At 32.1% G+C, this 16,108-nt stretch overlaps 1 long non-coding RNA gene across 1 annotated transcript; it reads left to right on the top strand.

Annotated features, from left to right (window-relative positions):
• The first annotated feature begins 11,431 nt into the window (after positions 1–11,431).
• LOC134264513 (uncharacterized) lies at positions 11,432–13,258 on the top strand. The gene is made up of 3 exons (XR_009991542.1): positions 11,432–11,573; positions 12,820–12,979; positions 13,125–13,258. It is a non-coding gene; the product is annotated as an uncharacterized LOC134264513 (long non-coding RNA).
• Positions 13,259–16,108: the final 2,850 nt, after the last annotated feature.

Genomic DNA, 16,108 nt, shown 5'->3' with positions numbered 1-16,108 from the left:
TGCTCCTTGACATACTGGAGGTAAACAGAGTATATTTTTATTAAGATGTAGGATCCATTACATGTACCAGATTTATAGATATCTGGGCCGTTTGTTCACGTACATGTATTTTGGTCCTCGCTATGGCGCTATTAATTTTTATACTGCTGAGGTATTTAAAGTCCCCACTTCCGTCCAGTCTTCATAATTAATCACTTTAAATAATGTATTCAAAATTTAAAACAATCTGATAATCTTTATTTTATAATGCAATAGGTAATTTCATAGTTTTAATGATCAAGTAGACGTGTTAACAACAAATAAAGAAAAACGAAAGCTAAACTGTTCTTCATAACAGGAGAGGTCAATATTAAAGGGGCCTGGACACAGTTTCAACTTATTTTTTTAAACCAATTTTTATGTTTACAATTCCTACCGAAGGCATCATTGAATAATTAGCAAAAATTTGAACATCGTTCGTTGATTAACAAACAAGATACAGAACTTAAAGATCTTCATAATGTGTACAAGGCTCGTGACTTGTTTTTGTTTAAATATAGAGAAAATATCATATTTATAACAAGTTCAGCAAATCAATAGTAACTGTCGAATCGTATTTAAAATTAATTTTTATTTGAAATTACAATGTTTCTACTTTGAGCGATCTTATACATGAATTAGTATATTAACCTGTGTAAACAAAGACATGACACTAACCTTGTTTACATAACAAAGGTTTGGAGCTCTGTCTTGTATCTGGACAACTGGCGGTCAAATTCTTGATCATCATTAGACAGATTCTAGTTAAATATTTGTAAAAATGGGGAAAAAATAAATTTTAAAATTTCAGCTGAAACTGTGTCCATGTCCCTTTAAAAGTCAAAATATGGGGGTAAATACGGTTCAGAAGTCCGTTAATAATAGTGATCGATGGGGACAGATTAGAACTTAACACGTTATTTATGAGTTGTTTCTGAATGCAAGACAGACCTTTGAACCTAATCATCCTATTTCTCCTCCTTTTGGTTTAACAAAGCTTCTTCTACAATGTATCATTTTATTTTATACTCAATGAATCCTCTTCATTGTTGAATTATACTCTGTTTACTATTAAAGTACTTGGATCTCTTGCTTGCTTGATGTCAATTTGAACACTTTGGTATATCAGGATGTTAGAACGTTAACATGTATATCTAAACAAAAGTCTGATAACTCAATGTAAACGTGATTTCTGTCGCTAGTGCTCAGGTTATCTCTTAATAGAATAAAAAGGGAAATGGTCGACTCGAGGCTTTTGTGTATGCGTACAATATATGAATGCCACACCAAAATTTTATTTTCAGAGACCTTAATTTTCTTAAAGAGATGTGGTAAAAAGAATGTTATTTTCTTTGCCTTCAATAATTAAAAGTTTAGACTACATGTACTTTGTCGACCTATTATTGATTTATAAAAAGTTAGATTTTTATGCCATGCATGACCTGTCAATCTTTAATCACAACAGTGGTAAAACGATAAAAAATAATTAACTTTGTATCGACAGCTATTGATATGAACTCTCCATATTAGTATCCTGGTTGCCATAATTACGTATAGCTTCAGTATATTGACCTTAAGGTTTACATAATGTGTCCGGAATGTAGAGTAAATTGTTCTTATTCCTTTTGATAATTACATGCACATGAAAACACACAAAAAATGTAATTTGTCAATCTTTGATTTGAAAAAAAAACTCTTTCATACACTATTGTTTTACAATTTTTCACCAGATGGTTGCACGTTGAAATCAATAAGCGTTAAATTATTATTTTTTTAATTCAGTGCTGATGAGATGAAAATCCGTCTGACGCAGTGAATAAATGTTGAGCTAGTCATGGGGATTTGCATTTTAAAATCTGTCCACAAATGAGGACGAGTAATATTACTTTCAGCCGCCGAGTGTGTAAAAGTGTTTATTTATTTTACGTTTATTGAAACATCAATTTTCCTGACAGAATATAGTTTGAGAACGAATGTCTAAGAACATTACATAATCATTAATCTCTATGAACAATCAATTGTAAGTCAACATAAATAACTTGAAATAAATATGTTGATATATGTCAATTAATAAAGCATTATAATAACATTAATCAAAAATTGATATGAACCAAGGAAGGTGATATTTTTGTCCTGGTTTTCATGCGTTGGAATTTTGTGTTAAGAGAAACACTTTTTAAAAATAATTGACCATTTTCATACAATGTACTTACTGTCATAAATAAAAAAAAAAATTAAATAAAACAAATCACAATAATGAATTTCTCGATTGCACGTTGCTTTGCCTCATGGTCAAGGATTTTTTGACTCATATAGAAAAGTCACCGTGAAACTATCAATGAAGCATAACTTCGCACCATGAGGATTCTTCATCTTAACCCCCACTGACCCAAGTCGTTGAGGTGTATGTAGCAACAGTTCTTTCGCCATGAACTCAAAATTTGCCCGTTGTTTGTCGTCGTTGTTGTCTTTAACTTTTCACATTTTTGACTTCTTCTCAAGAACCACTTTGCCAATTTCTTAGGTATAGGGGATTCAAGTTTGTTCAAATGAAGGGCAATGCCCTTATTCAAGGGGTGATAATTCAGAAATAGTAAAAATTAGATGCTATGATTTAAAAATCCTCTTCTCAATAACCACTGTGCCAGGAAAGATGAAACTCATAGGGAAGCATCATCAGGTAGTGGGCATTCAAGTTTGTTCAAATCGTGATCCCCGGGGGTAGGGCGGGTCCACAATGGCCGATCAAAGTTTTGCATAGATAGATATATAGGAAAATTCTTTAAAAATCTTCTTCTTAAGAACCCTGATCCAGAAAAGATAAAACTTTTAGGAAAGCATCCTCAGGTATTGTAGATTCAAGATTGTTCAAATCACGACCCCCAGGGGTTGGGTGGGGCTACAATGGCCGATCAAAATTTTACATAGAAATATATTTTATATAATAAACTAATTGCGTTTAATCGCAAAAGTATTTCCTTAAACGCAAAAATCATTGCGTTTAATCGTTTAAACGCAAAAGAACTGCGTTTAAACGCAAAATCATTCGTTTAATTGCAAAAGATTGCGATTAAACGCAAAATACTTCGTGTTTAAACGCAATGATTATTGCGATTTATCGCAAGTTTATGCATTTAAACGCACAAATTATTGCATTTAAACGCAATGATTTGCGTTTTTACGCAATAATTATTGCAATTAAACGCGATGAAAAAATATTTCTGTCTTTAAACTGGCCTCAACGGGCTTCCGTACAATAATACTCCTTTTGTGCCTGTATATTTTTTTAGTTTTCTTTTTTAAATTAAATTTCATAAAGTACAGTTTTTCTTTTCCTCATTTGCAAATTGCAAAGAGAATTTGTCTTTGACTTGATAAAAAAGTAAGTGCACAATAAAAAAAAAAAAAAAAAAAAAAAAAAAAAGGGACTTTTTGGTCTTCTCTTAAAGGTATTTCTCGTTCTCTATATTTACGTTATGTTATGTTACTCGTGAAATAAGTTATATCAAGACTTTTTAAGAAGTATTTTCTTGATAAGTACTCGTAAAACATGACTCAAAATGGGTTGTCAGTGTGCATCTTACTGAGCAATATCCATCAAGTAATTTAGCTTGGTAATCTTAGTTTATCAGCTAATTCAGCCAGTTTCTATACAGCCACCTGTGCTATAGTTAAACAAAAGACCGGTTTTCTGGTCTACAAATTCCTTATTTACACCATATATCCATAAGTGCACCTCCTATATGTAAGCATACCTATTCGTGCGACATGGGCCATCCTATATTTATGTGACAAATAAAAACGAATCGATGTTAGTGTGTTGTAACGAGTTATCACGGTGAAAATTCTAACTACCTGGGTTCCCCTTGGTACGGAAGCGTATTAGTGCCACTTGGACACTTCACTTTTTTTAATTTCTACACTTTAATCTGTAAATATTACACTTTAAAGTGTAAATTTTACACTTTGAATTGTAAATTTTACACTTTGAATTGTAAATTTTACACTCTTTTCTGTAAATTTTACACTTTAATGTGTAAATATTACACTTTAAAGTGTAAATTTTACACTTTGAAGTGTAAATTTTACACTCTTATCTGTAAATTTTACACTTTAATCTGTAAAAAAGGATGCGTTTAATCTGTAAAATTTACAGTTTAATTTGTAAAATTCACACTTTAATCTGTAAAATTTACACTTTAATCTGTAAAAAAGGATGCATTTAATCTGTAAAATTTACACTTTCATCTGTAAATTTTACACTTCAATCTGTAAAATTTACACTTTAATCTGTAAATTTTACACTTTAAATTGTAAAATTTACACTTTAATCTGTAAAATTCACACTTTAATCTGTAAAATTTACACTTTAATCTGTAAATTTAACACTTTATTTTTTAATTCACATAGTCAATTTAGCAACTTCATACATCCTCAGTAACACATTTTAAAGCCATAGACCTCTAATCATGCGAGATAGTATTTAATTCTGATTTTTTATCTTACACTAAATGCAAATGACAAGCAATTAGTATTACTAGTACAAGTAAAACTTCTCTCAGAATATAATTGAAGAGCATCTCAAACATACATGTACATATTCTCGATGAATGTGATATTGATATCATCATAGGCAAATTCGATTAATGCGCACAGTAGTTCAAGTATTGAATGTGTAATTTTATGGCAACAGTTAAATTAATTGATTTTTTTTAAAAACCAAAAGTTTATACATGTACGTATATAAATAACTAAAGTTTGGTTATATTAATTTTGGAACGGCAATGTTATTTGTCTTTTGATTCAATGACGTTTCTTTAATGCTACGTTAAACAAGATGTGTTTGTGAAACACTATGCGCCCGGCAGCAACAAAGTTCAAAAAATCTATTTTTAGCATATTGGTCACAGTCATGGTCAAAAGGTCATTAACCTTGGTGTCATTTGAAAGAACTTAATCGGTGGAGTATGCATATAAATTATGAATTCCCTATCTCCTATGGTTCAAAAGTTGTGGCAAAAAGTGTAAAAAGCTATTTGTAGCATATAGGTCACAGTCAAGGTCACAAGGTCATTGACCTTGTCGTCATTTGAAAGGACTTTATTAGTGGAGTAAGTATACTAAATATGAAGTCCCTATCTCCTATAGTTCAAAAGTTATGACAAACAGTGGAAAAAGTTATTTTTAGCATATAGGTCACAGTCAAGGTCACAAGGTCATTTACCTTTATGTCATTTGAAAGGACTTTATTAGTGGAGTATACATACTAATTATTAAGTCTCCATCTCTTATGGTTCAAAAGTTATGGCGAAGGTTAAAGTTGACAACAGACAGAAAGACAAACAGACAAACAGATAAACAGACAAACAGATAAACAGACAAACAGATAAACAGACAAACAGACAAACAGACAGGACAAAAACAATATACGCCCGGGATCTATCGATCCGGGCGCATAAAAATGACCGTAATTTTAATATATCATTTCATCATGACTATAGAACCATGAACTTGTAAAATCAATCTGAATTTTTATATTTATTTTTCCGGAACATGTGCATATAACATAAAATACAAAACCAATACGAACACGAGACAGACAATTACGGGAAACACTAATTAACAATATTGAGTATTTTTGACTAATAGACTGAGTTACAGGATATTACACTCGCCTCGGCAACGCGCTGTTTTAAAACGTGTGTAATATGTAGTACTCTTTACATGGATTTGGTGACATTGTTCCTGGTAGGTTTAAAGTTTTGGAAAAAATGTTTTCTATGACGAAAGGACAGTAACTCTTTGTTTTATATCGAAAATGATTTGCTATACTATGAATTTTTCATTGCTATGTTCCCTTGCCTTTAATAAAGATTTTAAATTTACTATATTAGTTTAATAGCAAGATAGTTAATGCATTCATAAGTGATGGGAATTTTTTATCCAGAATCTGTACTGAAAAAAAAAATCAATACATTTGTCTCAATACTTGGTACAGGTTTTTTTTTGCACCTTATTATTTTCGCTCTTTTCAACTTGCATACAGTTTTGCCTGGTTTTGATTTCGCCCAATCATATTTTTGTTGAAAAAATTATGCTGTGTTCCTTGAATTTGCTCCATTTTAAATTCGACAAATCATGAAGAGGGCGCAAGGGATGGAAATTAAATTAGAGAGAATTTTCCTGTAGATGTAGAAAATCAATTAATACTGGTTACAATTTTTGGGAGTTGATTATATCAACGACTCTATGTCAGTGGTCCAGACAGGAAGTGCAACTGACAAACAGCTGCCAAGGAAAATGAGCATTGCGATTAAGAAAATAGTTCCCCATTATACTTACTATAAAGAAATCATAATTCTTGACAATATAGTCCACAATCACTTTGTATTCAACTTTAGTCTGTCATTTTAATTTCCTCTTAGGCATCTGTCACCTAAATAATCATACCGATTCTGATATGTATTCATACATTGTGCATGTTTTCTAATTTTAAGACAGGAAATTCCCTACTAACATAGCGTCTGCAATGTGATGAGAAAACATGATGGTATTCTGGTGGTTAAAAACAGAAAAAAAATTGATACAGTATATTTAGACAATAAAACAATGGGCTTAGTAATCAGATGTGCTATAAAATTTAAAGTCAATTTGGAAAGCAGAGAACAAAACTTCATGTCTAGGCTAGCTGTTTTGTTTACGATACATGTGTATGTGTGCACCTGACTCAGGCTGATTGATAACTCAGCGGGCATTGTGTGCTTGCGAATCTCTAATATGTGTAAAGCTTAATTTAGACAAGATCTCTCCACTGCTGCAGAAGTGACCTACTGCATGGATTAATATTACTTCTCGCCTTTTAACTTTTGTGTCCGGAATGATAGTTAATGAAAGTATATGCAGGATGATTTATGAAGCTTGTTAATTTCTTTTGTTTTTGGAAATTTGTACAGTTATATATAAAGTTTATGATAGTCAATTTGCGTGATGACTGTTTGACCAGGGACCTATATACTATAAGTATATAGGTCCCTGGTTTGACTAAGCAAGCTAGATAAAGAGTGGAAATAGATTATTGCAAATTTTTGGCACATTGAGTATTTTAAGGATGTGGATGGATGCTGCGGTATCCAAATTCCCTCTAATACAGATCTGTGTAATGCTAGTGCATATACATTTTGGGAAAAAAGTCCAAATACACACGTACTAGTAAATTATGCTTTGTGGTTTAAAAATATCTCGTTGCAATTTTAATTAGATTTCACGGAAATCAGTCTCAAAAATATAAAATGTTCATTTTAGAAATGAATTAGGCCAAAATAAAATTATAGTTTGTTTGGAATTGCCGCCCGCCTCCTTAAAATACCCCCCGCTCAAAAAATTTTATTGGCAAAATATTATCAATATTTTTTTTTATCGTTTTATCGTCTTACATTGTTTAATACAAGTTAGTTCGTTCGTCGAAATAGCTTTTTTTTAAGTCGGGTTTGGGCTCACATTAATTTAACGAGGCTAGGGGGTGGCAGCCATTTTTAGACTATTTCAATCTCCTTTAAAAGGAGAGCTCCATATAAAGATATACAAAATTTAAAGCTAAAATATCTGAATTTTTTCTTTGTCAATTGAAAATTGATAGCTAAAGATACCGTATGTAAAAAAATAATTTAAATCTGGTGGTTAATTTGGGATTAATTTGTTGACCCTCCAGCCTCCTTAACAACTCGGGTCAACAAAACGCTTTCTTCATAGTGTTTATGATATAGCGAATATAGGTGGCGTTTTAACAAAATAAAAGCCGCCAAAATGTCAGACCATGTTAGAAACATTCAAGCGTTGTGTTGAAGAGTACAACATTAATGCATCTCTATCAAAATAAAAGGTGAATAAAAAATGAAATGGAATGATACAACGATACGTGGAAAGAGCTATTGTAATATATTGCACATTGAACTTGATAAGTTAAGTCCGGCATGTTGAAAAAAAAAGATCGTTCAGTTCCCACTTAAAAAATTACATGAATCAGACACGTTTAATCCCAAAATACTTAAGGGAAAATGTTGTCTATCAGTATCACAAGTCTTTGAAACGTAATGTTAAAACTGATGCATGATGAAAACTCGAGAACGTACCAAGCACCCCCTTCCGGTTTTCCACAAAACATCCCAACTATTCCTAAAAAAAAAATTGTGTGGTTCAAACTGTTTGCAAGCATTTTCTTAACAAAGAGATTGAATACTACGAAATAGACTGATAAAAGTATTGTTTAATAAAGATTCTTAAAATAAACTAGAAGTTTGATGCTGAAATTTAACTATTAATAAATGAACAGATTGATTGATTGATTGATTGTATATTGTTTAACGTCCCTCTTGAGAATTTTTCACTCATATGGAGACGTCACCGTATGCCGGTGAAGGGCTTCAAATTTAGACCTATACTCGGCACTCAGGGCCATTGAGCAGTGAGGGTTCTTTATCGTGCCAGCGCCTACCGTGACACGGGACCTACATTTTTAAGGTCATATCCGAAAGACCCGTGACTTTCACTTCTGATGCCGAGCGCTTGGCGAAGGAACAGTCGCTACCTATTTTTACGTCTTAGGTTTGACGCGGCGCCGGGAACGAGAATCGAACCCGGACCTCCCGATCACGAAGCGAACGCTCTACCACTAGGCTACCGTGAACGGTATAAATGAACAGATCTTAACATCTAAATGAGATTCACAGTAACTACGGTACTGTTCTTTTGCAGGGCAAAATGATATAGTTTGGTGAAATATGACGTAAAAGTAATTGTTTAAAATACGTCATTTAATTATCTATCAACAAAAACTCTGCCAAACGTTCTTGTTTTGCCCTGCAAAAGTGTAGTACCGCAGTTATCGTGAAGGGGCTAATATTTGAGTACCGTTCTGTGCATATCTTTTTTTTTGAAAATCGGACCAAATAATATTAATAAAATAAAAGAAAGAGGATAATAAATGGAAATTACCATTGTTCACTGAGATTTTATTATTTTTTTGTATCATTTAGCGTCAATTTGTAAAAAAAAAAATAAATAAAATCCCTCCCTCCCTCCTGGGTCTGAAAACCCCCAGGCGGCAATTCCAAACAATCATTTTTTTAAGGATGGCCTTATACCAGGCAAAAAGGCATAATTAATATGTCATAATCGAACGATTTCTATTAAGTATGAAATACATACACCAATCTGTTACATCACAAACTACATGAACTATACTTATATTCAGATTTTTGAACATCATTGAACTTATTTTATTGTATGAACATGAAATTTTGGGGTTTTACCCATTTACAAAAAATATATATTCGTATATATGATAAAAAATTATAAAAAGCAACCTAGCTATTAAACTTTATTTTCAGAATTTACTCCTGCTCAATCTGTGAAAAAAGTCAATTGATTTTTTTAAAACTCAATACCTGGTGTGTAAAAATTTGTTACTAATTTTGCTGTAGGAAATGTAATTTCTGAATCTGATAGATTAACCCTACACTTAGACATAATACTAGCGATGATAATTTGTTGATATGGGCTTGAATAGTCTTTTCCTATTTTACAAGATGAATATTGTGAACCAAAATCTTTATTTGTGAAATACCTTCAAAGTAAAGTTCCGTTAAGAACCACGAACGATAGTATTGTTCTCCCGCCTAGCATTAAGTCAATTTTCAAAAGTTAACATATTTGAATGATTTTCAGACTTTTTATAGATATTTATATGAATTTTCATAAAACGTTACATTTTTGGGATACCAAAGAAAGATAACTCTATAATTATGGTAAAACTTGAGTATTTCACTATAGAAATCAATGGAAAACGGAAAATATTTTTAAAACATCTTTCCCCCCATGAAACAAAAATTCCTTTTTACAGGTAATATAAACTGCCATTTTACAAATTTATGCCAAAGTTTTTTGTGTTTCACGGGGGGGGGGGGGGGGGGGGGGGATCATATGTTTATAGACAAAAAACGAAAATTTTTTTGACTTTTTACCAATTCTAAAGCTATTTACAACTAAATAATTGAATTTTTATAATCTATATATGTTTTATTTATTTGTGTACAGCATAAGAAAAGATATGAAATACATTTAATCATATTTAAGACTATTTCATAATTAAGTGATTCTTGAAAGTTCGATTTCACTAGAAAATATCGTCTACCCCCCTTTTTTGAGGAGCTGAAATTAATGATCATTTACTATTTAGAGCTGGAATTAAAATGATTAATCAATTACCATAGATCTGTTCTTTGTACTAAACCAAGATTTTATGGCCAAATTGCCATTAAAATTGAATTCAAAGGGTGCAAAATGTAGGCGGGAATCAAGAGTTAGAGTACGTGGTTCTTTTCTCATCACCAATTTAGATTGTATTTGTTATTTTATTACAATTAAATTTCATTATATCGAAAAACGCTGTCCTCCTTATTCATGAATTGATTGTGATGTCGTAATCGTTTGATGATATTTTTATCAAGTTATGTCAATATTTATCCATATTAGTATTTCCCCATACCTAAATTAAGATAATTGCATTTTCCCCACTGAGTGCGTTATTCATTTTCTCTCAAATTTGTCTTGAGTATCATTTTCATCCTAAAACAACCTTTTTTATCTTAGATACTGAAAGTACAAGTTCCAAACCTTCATCTATTAAGATAAGGACGAAGTCTGTGAGGAAAACAATCAATCTAACAAGATTTCGCATATCGTTCAAGCTATTTTCAAATTACTGTAGATCACTTAATTTTCGAGACATCTTATTTTCGCGAGATAGTCATTACATGTAACTATTTATTAGCATTACAAAATATTTCTTTACGAATTGTGGTTATATCTTAAAAACTGTCAAAAGTATTGTATATGTGCGAGAGAGAAATTACGCTGTCTTGCTTAGTTACGCGGAAATAAATTTCTAATAATAAGAGATTTACAGTAGAACAAACCATACCGCTTTGAATCTGTAAGATCACGAAATCCACTTGTGCATTTGCTTCTTGAACACATGCCTCAATCAAGAAGCATTAATATAAGTATAATTTGGAAAGTGGGCAAGGTTACACACATCGAATTCAGGTTCGAATCGCATGCACCGAAAGACTTGGAGACCGGTCCTTTAGATGAGACCGTGTAAACGAAGGTCCCTGGTCGCAGTAGGTGCTGGCTTGAAAAAAGACCTCTCTCTCTCTGGTCAATGGGTGCCGAGTATAAGTAAAAAAATTGCAGTTCTCCACCGGCAAGTGATGGCATCTTCATATGAGTCAAAAATTCTCGAGAGGGACGTTAAACAATATAAATCAATCAATCATACATCGAATTGATTTAATAATCAACTCCCATCAGTACTTTCAGTACTTTGATTATGCAATTACAATTTGTCACTTAAAATAAATTTCTTCACCAATAATGCTAAGAATTGCTATTCATAATAAAAAATCTTTCCTCTTTAGGATTACTGGTCAGTTATAACAACAGGTTTGACGTAAGATTGGGCACCAGAAAGATTTATTTTATAGCCAATGTTATAGGTAAGATTACGATTCGATTGATTGATTGATTGTATATTGTTTAACGTCCCTCTCGAAATTTTTCACTCATATGTAGACGTCACCGTGTGCCGGTGAAGGGCTTCAAATTTTGCCTTTACTCGTAGTTTTATCGTGCCAACGCCTGCCGCTGACACGGGCCTCGGTTTTTAAGGTCTCATCCGAAGGACCCGCAACTTTCACTTCAAAGGGCCGAGCGCATGGCGAAGGAACAGTTGCTTCCAATTTTAACGACTAGGTCAGTCGCGGCCGAGATACGAACTCACGACCTCCCGATCACGTAGCGAGCGCTCTATCGATTGAGATACCGTGAACGGTCAATTAAGAAATGAATTTAATTTTTGAAGATTCATGAGGTTATGAACTACGACGCTTCATGACGGCATATTTCATGAAGCGCGTTAGATTCATGGACTCTTTACAACTTACTGAACTGTTATGCACCATACACTTAATGTCCACGTCATAGAAATAGAAATTTACCATTTCCCCGCAAGCACCTTTTAGCACGGTATACGTTTCTCTTAAGTTTAGCGTGAATCATATTCTGATGTTCATTTTAATACAAAAATAACGTTTCTTATTTTATGAGATTTTTGCAAGTATAAAATAGAAGGAAACTGGCATTAAATTAAAGATTAAATGAGCTTTTTAAAGTGCGTGAAAATGCGTGATTGCGGTAAAAACGGTATATGCGTGATTTTGCGTTAGAAATAGGAAATGGTATATGCGTAAAAATGCGTTACTGTGAGGAAGGGGTTTAAGTGTAATTGCACTGGCATTGCCTTTTTTGTTTCTGGAATGAGATAATTTGTCAGAATATATTTTACTTAAGTTTTTGTGAATAAAAAGGATTTTTGAATATCTGGTTTACGAAATAATCTGGGATTTATCGTTGCTGATAAATGTTTCCTTCTTGAAAAAAATTATTCTATTTATTATCATTTACTTTTTTTTTTAAATCTGGCAGAACAATTTATATGAATGTAATATTAGAGGGGCAAATATAAAGTCATGCTTTCCTGATATAGAATTTATGTTTATATTTTTCTAGAACCATGCCCCCTCAACTCTCTCGTAGATTTTAAAGAAAGCAAACTTTGGTGCAATATAGAACATATAAAGATTTATATCAAAATAATTTGACTCGTAACTTAAGTTTAATTGTCACCTTTCATGTCCATTTTGCCTTTGAAATGACAGCTTCATCCAATTATCTTTTTTGCAGCATATGCCCTTGGTCTCGTGGTGACCTTTATTGCTCTTTATCTGATGGACAAAGACCAACCAGCATTGTTGTACCTTGTGCCATTTACTCTTGTAACAACATTTGTGATTGGTGTATTAGAGGAGAAGCTCGCTCCCTTTGGACTGGTATTTTAAAACAGGTAAAAGTTTACAATTTACAACAACTGACTTTAATTTACTCCATCCCTCTCAGATACTTTAGTATTTACTGCATGTACATCAAAAACTATACCTGTACAGTGTGTTACTTGTATATATTGTGATTGAATATACATTTATTTTAAGGAAAAAACAAGCTCACAGCCTCAAACACAGACTGGGGTGTCAGTTGTAACAGCAAAGGCAGATGATCAGAACAGCAGCTGTAGCTCTTCTAGTGGAGGGAGTGAGAGCAGGCTGCTGATCAATAAGTGACTAATAAAGGGTGGATCCAGCAGTTGATACAGGAGCGTTAAAGATCTGTGATAATATGAATTGATTACTTCTTGTGCTTATAAAACACTGTGTTGTTAATCGTATAAACTGTATGCTCTGAGGGAGGGGGGTCAACATTATTTATTGCTACATTGCAAACAATTTCACCTCCTATACAATTTCATTTTTTTTTCAATTTCAGGAGATCATTACTGTAACATTTTATCTATCAAATTATTGACAATTGCAACTAATTATTTGCTACATATTCGAATCTGTCAGCAGTGGCATGGAAGATGATTTCTATTCTAGTCAGAAGGTAAATGATAACAACAAGAATGAGAATATAAAAGCAAAAATAAAACTGAAACTCCTGAAAAACTACTGTTTTATAAACAAAAGACCAAAAAAAAAAAATTGGCAATGAAGTTGAAAAAAAAAGTTTTCAGGTTATAATTTTGATTCAGCTGTGTAAAAATAATTACATGTATGTATATTTCTTCTATTTTTTATCGAAAGACTGCATGCATGTACATGTGTAATTTAAAGTCAGTTACTTTTCTTTTTACAAATAATTCAATTTTAGTTGTAACGCGTCATTTGATTGGTTAAACGGTTTTATCCATTTTGTTTAACATAACTTGCCAACGTCACAACGAGTTAAGTCAAAATCGTATTATCTGCTTGATGTTAACTTTTAAAATATGCGATATTTAAGGTAGTGCGATACTCAGGTTTATAAAATTATCAGTTAAGCAATCAAAAATACTCATAAAAGTATCATAAAAGTATTTCCACAAAGTTATGTTAATTTATCCACAGTATTTCTTTAAAATTAAATATTAAAGTTAATCATATTATATAGGGAAAATTGTCAGTTTTCCAATATTTTTGCAGAAAAAGCAAATTGGAATATCAGCAATGCATTTTCTTATTGCAAATTGATCAACAAATATATTTTCGGTTGAAAATGATAGGTATCCAAGCATTCAGAGAAATTGTCATGATTTTTATACTTATTTGGTATTTTTTTGTCTTCGATATTCGTCTTGCATTCTAATATATATAGTGTTAAAGGCTTTTGCTGTCATTGCAAGACATCACAAATCACTTCTTATTTCTTATCGTGCTAATAAGAATTAGTATCTCAGGATTAATACAAGAAAATCTTATTTTCCTAAAACTGTATTTTTTTTTCCTTTTATAGGGTACAAATGTTAACTTTTATAAGACCTTTTCTAAGACTTCCAAAAACCGTGAATCTTATAAAGATGAATAAAATGAAAATTGTTTCATGAAAAAATTGATTTTCAAGGTTCATTTTGACGGTTTTTAAATAAAATATTAAATTTTGGAGTTATCCCTCCTAACTGAGGATCGGATATCCTTAAAGCCTTTTTCCGAGGAAGAAAATGGAAAAAAATTGTCTCATTGTTTACATTGAAATTAAATTATAAGGTATGAAACTTATCTTAACTTTTGTTATATGATATACACCATTACATTCTCTCATTCCTACAGAGTTGTATGACATTTCTTCATATTAGATTGGGATACTCAGTAGGTTGCTGTTCCCAAGAATAGATAAATTAACAGTAAATTCATGGGAAATAAAATCTGATTTAAACTAATGTGAATTTAATTGTGTTCACATATAAGCTAATGTAAAGTAAAGTACTACAAATTATAATTTTATATTTCTACTGTAACAGTTAAGGCTATTAGAAATTCAAAGAAGCTATATGATGTCATTTGTGAATTGTGTCATATAAGCATAGCAGAACCATTTGACGTAATATCATAGTGACTGTGCTGCCACATTAAGGAGATAAACATAATTTCCCTTTGTTTTTCATTCAAAAATAGCACAGATACTATTTGACCACGGATAAGTGATATCTAACGTAATTGTTTACCGATCACACCATCATATGCATTGATCAGGTCGTTGATACTTTTCGTAGACAAATTCTCTATAAAAACGAAAGCCTTACAGTTGGTTTGAAACAAGCCGGAACAGACAACTCACTCACATGTAGGTTACCCGATATTTGGTACATGTATTGAAGCTTTGAGTAGCAAATAAGTTTGAAAACAACAGCATAAGCAGGAGAAAGTTGGATTTTAATAAATACATTAGGAAACTTGGTTAAAAAGCTGGTATCTCGTTTAACATGCTATTTTATTGTTACATAATAGTTAGCCTTAATATTTAATAATCAGTGAAACATCCAAATCTGAAACTATTTGAGAAGAAAACATATGCAGTAGTCTTTGGTTCGACATTCAGAAATAACAATTTTAGTTGTTTTTATTCATAGATGGCCTTGATGTATCCCAGACTCTGTCAACTCTATTTCCAGTTTTGAAGTTTTACTGACCATTGAATATACAAGCTTACTATAAAGTTACAATGAAATAGTGTGACAAATGAGATGACCAGCTTTTCTATCAAGATTTCTAATTCATTTAGTAACACTTTACTTTCATCTGCTTATGCTGTCATGTTTTCAAACTTATTTGCTACTCAATTTAGAGTTTTTACGAGTAGGATGTTGATGTTACGTGAATTCCGATACCCTCAGCTTCATCGACCTAGTTACATGTACCAAATGTAAGCCAGTTAGCTCACCTGAGCTGAAGGCTCAAGTGAGCTTTTCTGATCGAAATTTGTCCGTTGTCTGTCGTCGTCGTTGTCGTCGTTAACTTAACACATTTTTATCTTCTTCTTAAGAACTAATGGGCCAATTTCAACCAAACTTGCCACAAAGTATTCTTGGGTGAAGGAGATTCAAGTTTGTTCAAATAAAGCGCCATGTCTTCTTTCCAAAGAGAGATAATTATGAATAAGTGAC

Source organism: Saccostrea cucullata, unplaced genomic scaffold (genome assembly GCF_032062105.1).
Source record: "Saccostrea cucullata isolate Sc308-1 unplaced genomic scaffold, CSIRO_AGI_Scuc_v1 ctg1166, whole genome shotgun sequence".
In the NCBI taxonomy this organism is placed as follows: Eukaryota; Metazoa; Mollusca; class Bivalvia; order Ostreida; family Ostreidae; genus Saccostrea; species Saccostrea cuccullata.
The sequence above is the reverse complement of the archived record's forward strand: the minus strand, read 5'-3'. Positions and strand labels throughout refer to the sequence as shown.